Source organism: Elephas maximus, chromosome 19, assembly GCF_024166365.1.
Source record: "Elephas maximus indicus isolate mEleMax1 chromosome 19, mEleMax1 primary haplotype, whole genome shotgun sequence".
Lineage (NCBI taxonomy): Eukaryota > Metazoa > Chordata > Mammalia > Proboscidea > Elephantidae > Elephas > Elephas maximus.
Window position 1 is genome coordinate 38,978,038 of NC_064837.1, and position 14,068 is coordinate 38,992,105.

Here is a 14,068-nt window from a genome sequence, read left to right on the forward strand (position 1 = left end):
TATTTCTTGTAGAAAATGGTTTTCTAGAAAGGGGAATTAAGACAATTCAGGAGAAGCTTTCATACTCAGCATCTTCAGAACACAATAAATAAGTCTTGAACAGTTAACAATCTGCTTTAGTTGCAATAACTGGATTATGACTTGTCATTTACATGTGGTGAGCATTTTTGTCAGCAGAATTCAAGCAAAAATTTTTGGTACAAGTGGATGGTTTTCGCCTGGAGGCAGAAGGATGGACAAGATGGCCTCTGCTTGTCTATTCTGGCTCAAAGTTTCCTTAATTGGCTCCCTTTACATTACTTCACTCAGCTCCACAGGGAATTGATGCATGAGTGCTAGATCAGCAGGCGTTTGAAAGTAGCTTTTGGACAACACAAAATTCCTTATGAGTTTGAAAGTTTAGCAAAATGATTTACAATGGATGGTGGTATTTTACTTTGTTAATTAAGAATTTTTTGCACTAAATACAAACAACCGAACGATTTGCTAAGCTTAGCTTCCATTTCTATAATAGGAGTGAGTATAGTCAGTTAACTATAAAGAGATGCAGAATGAAGTTAGCAAGCAATTATTTGGCCATGTTTCTGTAAATGAGAAACTTTTTGTTCTCATCATACCAAGAGAATAGCCTCATGTTGAGGCAGCCACATTCCCTTATATTCCAATACTGGGTGATACCCCTTTAGAACACAATAGTTTCTACTCCTTTACACCATCCCTAGGAGCCCTGGTGGCATACTCAGTTGTTAACGGAAAGGTCAGCAGTTTGAACCCACCAGCTGCTATGTGGGAGAAAGATATGGTAGCTTGTTTCTGCAAAGATTACAGCCTGGGAAACACTATGGGGCAGTTCTACTCTGTCCTATAGGGTTGCTGTGAGTTGGAATTTGACTTGACAGGCAATGAGTTTGGTTTTGGTTGGTACTCCATCCCTGAGTACTGCTAAGGATCTTAATTGACCTTTTGGATCAGGTCTTTATTACTGGCTTATCATGGCCCCTTTCATGGTGGAAGATACATTAACACACTAAAGAAAAACTCCTTGAAGCAGGTAGTCTACTCTTTAGAAATAACTGAGCTATAAAAACAAACCATAGACTTCCATTCCCCCAAATCTCAGCAAGAGGCATGGCAAAAGTGCAGTAACAGTAACTGTTTAAATGAAATAAAACCTTATTCTCACCATTTCCTTCCTAGAGACTATTCTTCGAGAAGCAGCTCTAGGGATGCTGTTTTCTTAATTAAGGGTGGGAGGGGAAATTTTATTTTATATTTATTTCTAGTCTTTTAACACAAGTTGCATAAAACAATACCCAGGGCAAAAAGTCCATAACTATTTCCTTCCTATATTAACACTGGCTGCCTAAGAGTTTCTTTTCTCTCATAGTGAATAAATATCCCTATTCTAAGTATAATATAAGCACTTCTGTGAACTCGGCATAAGCAAATGACTAGTTTCTTGAAAGCCCCTGAAACGACACTATATAGACATTTCCTCTGGTGTCTGTAGCCAGCTCACGCTCAGCCAGAGAAGACATGATAAATAGCTGCTGTGGCACAGGTTCAAATAGATTTATTTTCTTCCTTCAGACTTTCTATGTCTTTGTTACAGACCATTGCATTCATCACCACACAAGCCCTCACCTGCAGGGAAGGATCTGATGACTGCACATAAGAAGCTTGCTTTCTTGACAAAAATGCTCAGGGATACCAAGAGCTCTGATCAATAAGACAAAGACAGCTAAAACTTAAGTAGGAAGCTATTTTAATGTGACTGAAGTTTCTGTCTGATGAATGGCTTATTTGTCTGACTAGCACAATTATATCCATATTTCTAATTTCTTGTACCACAAATTTTTTGAATGCAAAGGAGAAAAAAAATGTACAATTTAAGATAGTATCTGTTAATCCACAGGATCATTTGAAAATCAAGATTAAAACTGGATACCACATCCCCTTGTGTTGTCAAAACAGAATTTCTGCTTGGAATATTTTCTTACAATTATGAAACAAGGACTACAACTTCATGACAGACTTATTAAAGGTGCTAATTTATATATACTTAATTCAGAATGGTTATTCAATGACTGTAGCCATAAAAATATCCTTCTGTATTAAATAACATGCATAGCCTAGTTTATGATAAATTCTGTTCTGAAATAAGCATTTCTAAGAAATTAAAGTTTCTTATTTTTCAGTTAATATAATCTGTGAGAAAACAGATTTTGAGACTAAACTGACAGTAATTAGTCTCTCAATGATAGTTCAGTAATAGAAAAAACACAATTACTGTCCAATTATAAACTGAAAACCACAATATATTAATAAACCAAATAGCCTACTTTATACAAAAAGAAACACTTAGCTTCTTTTGATTTTCACAAACTTATATAATTATGATGGATTCAGTTTTCTATTAGTAAAGGTTTTCATTTCTTCACGGTAAGCGATTTGGGCATAATTATAATACGATATATTATCTAAATATTTTTTAATAATCACTATGATTCTAAGGCATTAAAACATATCTACGTTTCCCATATCTTTATACTTGCAAATATATGATTCTATTTTTCCATTTCTTTTCAAATTTGTCTTAAAACTGTTATGACAACTATAACCACCTGAAATTGTTTCTGATTGGAAGTGTTTGCTATGAACCCTCATATAACATTCTTTCCATCAGAGATCATCTGTTTCCAATCAACAATTTCATGGTGATGAGTCTAAAAGCTGTATGGGCGTCTTGCCAGAGTAAGAGTCTTTGTACATATTCAATGCAGAATACTGGATATCATCTAAAATTCAACACTTCTAAAACTAAACTATCATATTCCCATACAAAATTGTTTACTTCCAATTCCTCACTCTACTCATGTACCAAGATTCTCTTGGTCATATTTGGTCCTTTTATTCATTCCTTATACATTTATTATGTGTCTAGCATTTTGTTTGGTGCCACTGGAGAAGAGTAACAGGAAACTTGTTCAAATCCAGGTTCTTGCACTGACACAAAGCAGAGTTTGGCTTTCATAGGGAGAGGGGCAGGAAACACACTTCAGCTCTAGATGTTACACTGAGTAGAATTTAGGGTTATTTGTCGGTGACAGAAAAGGAAGGCTGAGAAAGTCTCATCCCTGAAATTCAGGTCCACCAGTACTAGTTGCTGTCGAGTTGATCCTGATTCATGGTGACTCCAGGACTTGACTAAAACAGAGACTGGAATAGGAACACCAATTACCCCTTACACCTTGTGGGCACCTTGAGACCTGCACTGAATAACAAGCAACAACAGTCTACTTCTGGGGGAGGACAAGAGCGTAGATATTAAACATCCACTATGACCAGGAGTGCAGAGCCTGCAGACAGCTGAGGATAAAGCAGGAGTATGAGAAAAACTCTCCAGCATTCCAGACCTCCCAGTAAGTACAAGAGAGTGGCAGACCACCACTGGAGGAATTTGTTTGTGGTTCACTCAAGGTAACTACAGAAACAACAAATGCAAAGTCAGTTTGACTACAAATAAGATGGACTCAAACCCCAACTAAAGGCATGACCAAAAAAAACAAGTCCTTCGAATTCTGGGTTTAAGTATTATTTATCTCAGTCTCTTTAGTTTTTCAATCTCAATGTTTGGCATTCAATAAAAAATTACGAGACACATAGAAGGGAGGAAGATCCATTGCTAAAAGATAAAACTGTCAACAGAACCAGATCCAGAGATGTTAGAGTATAAAATAACCAAACTTAATACCTTAAAGGATGCAGTGGAATCTAGTGAATTATGGTTGTATAACTGCATAGCAATGCTTATCTGCTTATGTATATTATTCACAAGGTAGGCGATTCAGTTTATTGAGGCTTGGAGTTTTGTTAAGTGGTGAGACAGAAGAAGAAAATGCCAAGTAAGTTGAGGGAATTTGTAAAAATGATTGTAATAATGGGCCACAGATTAAGCTGAATGAGAAGAGAAGTAAAACCAACAGTGGAGGCTGAAAGATAGAGACAACAGAGGTGTAGACTAATAGGAGATCTTATTGGGAACAGTAAACTGAATAATGGGGTAACTTAAAAAAAGACAGAAAATCTATTGGGAGAGCAGGGTGTTTCTGTTAATGCCAAGGTTCTTGATGGGCATGCAGAATCACAGTAAAGTAGAATAAAAGGGCACTTGCAAAAAAAGAACTGCAAGGTGAAGGTGGTGGATTCACATGAAGGATAGCAGGAGCTTGGGTGGGGAGAAATCTGGAGGAGAGTTCTGAGGATTAAATAGAGAAAGACAATACCATCTGCCTCAAACAGGGCTCAAACGGAGCAAAATTAAAAAAACAAAACAAACAGCAAAAAAACACTTGCAAGTGCAAGTATTACAAACATCTGGATACTTTAAACTTTTTGGTATCTGAGTTGGAATTGACCTGACAGCACTCAATAACATCTTGAGAGAGAGAAAGAGTGAGAGATCTAATAGAGACCTAAACCAAAAACCACCAAGTACATTGCGTTGAATCGATTCCAACTCATAGCAACCCTATAGGACAGCGTAGAACTACCCCATAGAGTTTCCAAGACTGTGAACTTTATGGAAGCAGACCGCCACACCTTTTTCCCATGGAGTGACTGGTGGGTTCAAACTGTTGACGTTTTGATTAGCAGCTGAGCCTTAACCACTGTGCCATCGGGGCTGCTTAACAGAGATCTAATTCACAATTAATAAAGCTTTACTAAAGAATATAATATCCAGCAACTTAATAAACCTATAACAAAAGAAGAGTTTGAAAAGTAATCAAAAAACTCCCAACAAAGAAAAGCTCTGGCCCTGATGGCTTCACTGGAAAATTCTACCACAACTTTCACAGAAGAGTTAACACCACTACTACTAAAGGTATTTCTGAGCATAGAAAAGGATGGATTACTCTGAAACTCATTCTATGAAGCCAGCATAACCCTAACACCAAAACCATGTAAAAACTCCATAAAAAAAGAAAATTACAGACCAACATTCCTCATGAACTTAGACGCAAAAATCCTCAACAAAATTCTAGCCAATAGAATTCAACAACATATCAAAAAAATAATTCACCACGACCAAGTGGGATTCATACCAGGTATGCATGGATGGTTCAACATTAGAAAAACAGTCAATGTAATACATCACATAAATAAAACAAAAGACAAGAACCACATGATCTTACCAGTGGATTCAGAAAAGGCATTTGACAAAGTCCAACACCGATTTATGCTAAAAACTCTCACCAAAATAGGAATAAAAAGAAAATTCCTAAACATTATAAAAGGCATTTATACAAAGCCAACAGTCAACATCATTCTAAATGGAGAGAGACTGAAACCATTCCCACTGAGAACAGGAGCCAGACAAGGATGCCCTTTATCACCACTCTTACTCAGCATTGTGCTGGACGTCCTAGACAGAGCTATAAGGCTAGATAAAAAAATAAAGGGCATCCAAATTGGCTAAGAAGAAGTAAAAGTATCTCTGTTTGCAGATGATGTGATCTTATACACAGAAAAACCTAAAGAATCCTTAAGAAAACTACTGAAACTAATAGAAGAGTTCAGAGAGTTTCAGGATACAAGATAAACATATATAAGATTCCTCTACATCAACAAAGAGAGTGACAAAGAGGAAATCACCAAATCAATACCATTTACAATAGCTCATAAGAAGACAAAGTACTTAGGAATAACCAGAGATGTAAAAGACCTATACAAAGAAAACTACAAGACACTACTGCAAGAAACCAAAAGAGAACTACATAAGTGGGAAAACATACCTTGTTCATGGATAGGAAGACTCAACATTGTAAAAATGTCTACTCTGCCCAAAGTGATCTACAGGTAGAATGCAATCCCAATCCAAATACCAGTAACATTTTTTAATGAGATGGAGAAACAAATCACCAACTTCATATGGAAGGGAAAGAGGCCTCGGATAAGTAAAGCATTATTGAAAAGGAAGAACAAAGTGAGAGGCCCCACACTACCTGATTTTAGAACATATTATACCGCCACGGTAGTCAAAACTTCCTGGTACTGGTACAACAACAGATACATAGCCCAATGGAATGGAATTGAGAATCCAGACATAAATCCATCCACATATAAGTGACTGATATTTGACAAAGGCCCAAAGTCTGTTAAATGGGGAAAAGACAGTCTCTTTAACAAAATGATGCTGGCATAACTGGATATCCATCTGCAAAAATATGAAACAAGACCCATACCTCACACCATGCACAAAAACTAACTCAAAATGGATCAAAGACCTAAATATAAAATCTAAAATGATAAATATCATGAAAGAAAAAATAGGGACAATGCTAGGAGCCCTAATACATGGCATAAACAATATACAGAACATTACTAACAATGCAGAAGAGAAACTAGGTAACTGGGAGCTCCTAAAAGTCAAACACCTATGCTCATCCAAAGACTTCACCAAAAGAATAAGGAGGTTACCTACAGACTGGGAAAAAGTTTTTAGCTCTGACACTTCTGATCAGCGGCCGATCTCTAAAATGTACATGTTACTGTTAAAACTCAACAACAAAAAGACAACCCAATTAAAAAATGGGCAAAGGGTATGAACAGGCACTTCACTAAAGAAGACATTCAGGTAGCTAGCAGATACATGAGGAAATGCTCACAATCATTAGCCATTAGAGAAATGCAAATCAAATACAATGAGATTTCATCTTACTCCAACAAGGTTGGCATTAATCCAAAAAACACAAAATAATAAATGTTGGAGAGGCTGTGGAGAGACTGGAACACTTATACACTGCTGGTGGGAATGTAAAATGGTACAACCACTTTGGAAATCAATTTGGCGCTTCCTTAAAAAACTAGAAATAGAATTACCGTACGATCCAGCAATCCCACTCCTTGGACAATACCATAGAGAAGTAAGAGCCTTTACATGAACAGATATATGCACACCCATGTTCACTGCAGCACTGTTTACAACAGCAAAAAGATGGTGGCAATAAGGTGCCCACCAACGGATAAATGGATAAACAAATTATGGTATATTCACACAATGGGATACTATACATCGATAAAGAACAACGATGAATCTGTGAAACATTTCATAACATGGAGGAATCTGGAAGGCATTATGCTGAGTGAAATTAGTCAGTTGCAAAAGGACAAATATTGTATGAGACCACTATTATAAGAACTCAAAAAATAGTTTAAACAGAGAAGAAAATATTCTTTGATGGTTACGAGAAGGGGGAGGGAGGAAGGGAAGGAGAGGGAGATTCACTAATTAGATAGTAGACGAGAAGTACTTTAGGTGAAGGGAAGGACAACACACAATACAGGAGAGGTCAGTACAACTGGACTATACCAAAAGCAAAGAAGTTTCCTGAATAAACTGAATGCTTCAAATGCCAGTGTAGCAGGGGTGCGGGTTTGGGGACCATGGTTTCAGGGGGCATCTAGGTCAACTGGCATAATAAAAACTACTAAGAAAACATTCTGTGTCCCATTGTGGAGAGTGGCGTCTGGGGTCTTAAATGCAAGCAAGCGGCCATCTAAGATGCAACAATTTGTCTCAACCCACATGGAGCAAATGAGAATGAAGAACACCAAAGACAGAAGGTAAGTATGAGCCCAAGAGTCAGAACGGGCCACATAAATCAAAGACTACATCAACCTGAGACCAGAAGAACTAGATGGTGCCTGGCTACAACCGATGACCGCCATGACAGGGAGCACAACAGAGAATCCCTGAAGGAGCAGGAGAGCAAGGGGAGGCAGACTCCAAATTCTAGTAAAGAGACCGGATTTAATGGTCTGACTGAGACTAGAGGGTCATGGTCCCCAGACCTTCTGTTAGCCCAAGACAGGAACCATTCCCAAAGCCAACTCTTCAGACAGGGATTGGACTGGACTATAAGGCAGAAAAAGAAACTGGTGAGGAGTGGGCTTCTTGGATCAAGTAGACATGTGAGACTATGTGTGCAGCTCCTGTCTGGAGGGGATATGTGAAGGCCAAGAGGGACAGAAGCTGACTGAATGGACACAGAAACACAGGGTGGAGAGAAGGAATGTGCTGTCTCATTAGGGGTAGAGCAACAAGGAGTATATAGCAAGGTGTATACAAGGTTTTGTATGAGAGACTCACCTGATTTGTAAACTTTCACTTAAAGCGCGCACACACACACACACACACACACACACACACACACACACACACACAAAACACCCTGATTCAATCAACCCTGAAATCCACCCACCTGTGGACTTGCAAAGCAGGTATCTAGTAAAGGATCCAAAATATATAACGAACTCTAAAAACTCAACAATAAGAAAACAACCCAATTTTTTTAAATAGACAAAAATTTGAATAGACACTTCACCAAAATAGATATATATAGAGAGAATAAGCACATAAAAAAAATGTTTAACATCATTAGTCAGGAAAATGAACATTAAAACCCTGATGAGCTACCACCAGACGCCTATTAGAATGACTAAAATTAAAATGACTGACTATGCCAAGTTGGCAAGGATGGGAAGGAAGTAGAATTTTCACATACTACTGATGAAAATGTAAAACGCTACACCCATCTTGGAAAACAGCTGGCAACTTCTTTCAAAGTTAAATGTATATCTACCATAGGATTCAGCCATTCCACTTCTAGATACTTACTCCAGAGAAAAGGAAATACATGTCCATACATAGACTTGTATACAAATGTTCTTAGCAACTTTATTTGTAATTGGAAACAACTCAAATGTTCGCCAACAGCTGAAGTGATAAACAAATGGTGGTAGATCCATACAATGGAATACTACTCAGCAATGAAAAGGACTGAATATTGATACACACTACAATGTGAATGAACCTCAAAATAATTATACTGAGTAAAGAAGCTGGACCCAAAAAAAGAGTACACACTGTATGATTCCATTTATATAAAACTCTGGAAAATGCAAATGAATCTATAGTGACAGGAAGGAGCTCAGTGGTTGCTTGGGTATGGGGCGGGGGAGGAGTGGGCGAGAAAGATAACTAAGGGCATAAGGAAACTTTTAGGGGTGATGAATATGTTTCTAACTTAATTGTGGCAATGGTTTCACAGCTATATGCATATGTCAAAACTCCTCAAATTGTGCATTTTAAATATATGCAGTTTAGTATATGTCAAAAAAAATATGACATCCATCACATAGTGAAATTTTCACTTGATTTGCAGGCAGAAAATTTGAATTTATATGTACAGTTCCCCAATTACAAGTTGAATAACCATGGGAAAGCAATAATCTTGCTGAGTCTCAGCTTTCTCATCTATACAGTAATGATGATAATAATAGTAGTATCTATCCTGCCCAGCTTATAAGATTCTTAAGAAGTAATATATAACTGCACAATGATATACAAATGGAGACTATTATTATTAACAGTAAATAAAAATATTAGGTCCTCTGTCACCATTTACAGCTCTAGTAATTAAAAAAAAAATTTTTTTTTTTTTTAATATAGGAAAAGCATTTAAATTACCTACAGGGGAAATTCTCCATTACATTGGAGGTATATTTTCCTTCAATTCTTTCCTCAATATAGTCTTTGTTTCACCCATGATAACATCCAGCAAAAGAATAACAGAAACTAGCAGGATAATCTGACCTCACCCAGTGGTGTTCTGAGTAGATGTTTAGCAACTGGCTCTCAGGAATTTGAAAAAGAAAGGAAAAAAAATTAAACAAAGCCCTCATTAGGAGCATTTTCTAATTTCCACAGTGTAAATATTCCAACCATGACCAATTTCAAGCTACTAACATGGCATCATTGAACATGGACTGGCAAGAGATGCGGGGTGGTATACCATTTTATGTATTTTCACCACACAGATAGATGAAAATAACTTCAAGACAAAGATATCAATAAAATCTAGGAAAAGATTTAGAAACTGGTGAGTTTTGAGTATTTATTACCTTTGCTTCTAATATAATTTATTTAATTGTAAGTTTAAACATTACTTTTCAGTAATCACTGTGTTTAATAATTGGGTCACAAAATTCTTGCATACCAGTACTAGCCGGCTCCAATATGCCACTGTGGACACCCATTTTTTAGCTCTCTGGTCCTCAAAGACAGGAAGTTCCAAAAAACAAAGAACAGAAAATTGTTTTGTCCTATAGGTGATGATACAAAACTAAATCAGCCTTTAAAGACGTAGAAAATCATCGCTCTAATAATAAACTACGTATTTATAAATGTATACAGAGTTTTCTACATGCCTCACATTCCAGGTATTTTATAAATATTAACACATTGTATTCTCATAACAACCATACGAGAAAAGTGTTATTATTAACCTAATTTTCAAAAAGAAACTGAGGGATGAAGAGGTTAAATAACTTGTCTAAGGTCACACTGATAATGAATGGTACAACCACAATTTGAAGCCAAGCAATCTGGTTGTAGGGCCTATGCTTTTAAACACCTGCTTCCATTTCCACAACTCCTGTTTAAAATGTGAACAATCAATATTTTTAAATTATCAAATGATACTTTTGCCTAACTTTTTAAAGAACCAAAGAAGAAAACAAAGCTCCCAACATCTCAGCTTCTGCATTACTACAGAGAATAATTTTTTTCTAAAAGGAACTGAAATAATATTTAGGCTTAAACACAAAGCAGTCTTCTATTTTAGAAATTTTATGCTACATTTATGATTGTACAAGTTAATTCGTAGGTCTGAACTGCAGTGCCAATTGAGTCTGTTATATGGGTGATGTTTGTGAACTATAAACAACCAAATAATGCTGTATTTTAAATAAAAAAATAGTTTCCAAGGAAATAATTTATTAAAAAAACTACACAGATTTTCTGACTTGTGATTTAAACACTCCTTAAAATTTTTTTTTTTAATTAGACTTACACAAACACCATATTAACAAGCATTATTCTAGATCTGAGACTTGATTTTTTTCTCCACTTGGTTACATACAGCATTGTTCAAACAAACAAACAAACAAACAAACGAATGCAAATGGCATATATACTGTGGAAAGATTTTGTACATCTTCTGTGCCTCAAATTCAAAAGTTAAAATGTTAAGACAATTAGACATGAGTTATTTCTGGTTGGAAGTCACTCACTGTGCATGCTAAAAGCTAAAATATATTAAAGGAATAGCATAGCAAAAATATTCCTGGAGGCTACTTCATGATTCATGCTTCTCTTTATCTTGTTGTCACTATTTTTTGGCAAATAAATACTATATGAGTACCCATGGAAAGAGGGGGAAAAAGTCAATATTCATTTTCTATATTTCTCCTCCCTACTGATGCAAAACTCAGTGTACAGTGCGAGTTCTTTCACTTCCAGTTAATTGTTGGGTCATTTCCTTGAACTCTGATGTCCAAATATTTCAGAAGCCAGCTTATATGTTCTTTCTTATACTGCTTGACACTCATCTCCTCACGCAGCCTGAAGAGGTGAATGTAATGTAGAATATCACTGGCAGTTGTCTCTGGGTATTTATACAATGCTGAGGAATGATGCCGGCTAAAGCACTTTGGTTTGTTTTGCCTAAAATCAATAACATACAGTGGATTTCATTCCTGTACTGTTATAACCCGCCACAAAACTTGCTGAAGCTTTTCTCACTAAAATACGAGGATTCCCTCCGTATAACCAGGAAGAACTGTGTCACTGGACTAAATGATCATTTCAAACTTTATTCTGCTCTTAAAATCTTTGACTGATTCGTCATGACAATCAGTTAGCTATTAAATTTAATTTAATCAACGTCAAGTACTATAATGGATAATATAGTCAATTTTTTTTTCTATATTTCTCCCCAAGTTCCGAAGTTATATATAATGGTTTTGGAAGATGAAACTGATTAAAAAAAAAAAAAGGAAAGCAAGCCTTCATTTCACAAATGTACGTGAAAATTTGAGCTCAATTTTGTCTTACAGTAAAGGGATAATAACAAGCATTTGTTGGGCACCTGAATGTCAACACTATGCTAAACACTTTAAATCTGTTATGATGAGAGACAATTTTCAATGGTTATTGTTATAATAAATTTTATATAAAATCCACAAGTATGTTTCATTAAAAAAGAAACAAACTTTCAGTACATCTACCATATCCTTTTTTAGCTGATGGTCTTCTTCCTTCACTGAGAAGACAGAAGCAGGCAAGGACAGAACTTCCACAAATCCCCACCACAGGATCTACCAACTTTTCTGCCTCTGCACTCACATACTCTACCTCTTTCTCGTTAGTGTGTCCTTTCTCTTGCTAGGAGTTAGTTAGTTCCTCTCTCAGGCAGTCATCCCATCTTGCTTGACTTATGTGACATAGCTGATGACTCCTTCCTTCTTGAAACACTTCATTAATTAGACTTCAAAGATACAGTTTTCTCTTGGTTCTCCTTGGTTGCTGGCTGCTTCTTCTGCAACTCGTTTGCTAGTTTCTTCTTATCTCCCAATCTTTAAAAGTGGGAGTGCTTCAAGTCTCAGTACTTCAATCCCTCCTGTCCCTATTTTCCGTTTCTTTCCCTTCCTTTTCTACTTACACTCACTCCTTAGGTGGTTTCATCTAGTCTGTTGGCTTTAAATATCATCTATACTCCAGTGACTCAAAACTCGATATCCCCAGCCTGGACCTCTCTCCTGAATTCCAAACTGGTAAATCCAGCTGCACATTCTCCCCACCACTTTGCCCAAGTTGTCTCACTTTTAAACTTAAAAAAGTACCCACTACTGATCTCCTGACTCTGTCCCAAACCTCTTCTCCTACAGTTCTCCCTCAAATTAATGGCACCTATATAAAATGGCAAGGAGTCCTGGTGGCGCAGTGGTTAAGTGCTCAGCTGCTAAAAGGTCTGCAGTTTGTACCCACCAGCAGTTCTGTGGAAGAAAGATGTGACAGTCTGCTTCCATAAAGATTACAGCCTTGGAAACCCCATGAGGCAGTTCTACCCTGTCCAGTAGGGTCACTAGGAGTTGGAATCGATTCGATGACAACCTTTTACGTAAAACGACAAGCTTCCCTCCTGTGCAACCTCTGGCACTCATTATCCCCCCGCAACCTGCTTTCTTCTTCTCTTTCCTCCCTCACTACGAATAGCAGTTTTGTTCACTGCTCTTTTGCCAGCACTACTGCGGCACATAGTAGGTTCTTTTTTGACATTTGCTGAATTAAGGAATAAACATTTTCTATACTAAATATCCATGGCAATACAAACATCTACTATTCAATAAGATGTAAAACTCCAGAGAGTTCTTCAGAATAAGGTGTTGAAAGGGTGCTAAAAGTGTTGAAAGTGGAGCTGCAAATGCATATACTTAAATATTTCCATTTTTTTTCCCCATGAGTTGATATTCTTCCTTTTTTATGGATTAAAGAGATGAGGGAGGAATTTGAATTCCTTTCAGTGTACAAAGATAAACATAATTTCCTTAAAGGACTTGCTGCTATTACGACAACAAAGATATTAGGGGTCAGTGGCTGCTGAACATGAATTAATGGACCTGCTTGAAGGAAAAAAAATAAAATAGCACCTTCTCTGCTCCAGTCAGGCAAAATATTGGCTCACCATTTGGTGATTGGAGGTGGTTAAATGTCTGTCCAGCAAGCGTAGTTTTCACTAGTTAAGAGGAAAAGTAACACACTTGGTGAATGCCTGTGAGTAACAGATTTGATGTAAGAAAACAGGAACATAGGCTGGTTAACTGGGTCAGAATGCTGGATTCAAATGGACAGTGAAATTAGTGTGTGTTATGGACTGAATTGTGTTCTCCAAAATATGTGTTGTGAGCCCTAGTGGTGCAGTGGTTAAGCATCTGGCTGCTAACCAAAAGGTTGGCAGTTTAAATCCACCAGCTGCTCCTTGGAAACCCTATGGGGCGGTTCTGCTCTGTTCTGTATGGTTGCTACGAGTTGACAATGGGTTTGGTTGTTTTTTTTTTTTTTTTTTGGTTTTTATATATGTGGATAATAATTTCATTTGGAAATCAGGTTTTCCTTATTATGTTAATAAAGCAGTGTCAGTGTAGGGTGTTATCTTCAGCCAAT

General features: G+C 36.9%; 1 protein-coding gene across 5 annotated transcripts in view; it reads right to left on the reverse strand.

Annotated features, from left to right (window-relative positions):
• Positions 1-14,068, reverse strand: part of STXBP4 (syntaxin binding protein 4) — a 191,816-nt gene that overhangs the window by 40,492 nt on the left and 137,256 nt on the right. The window lies entirely within an intron of this gene.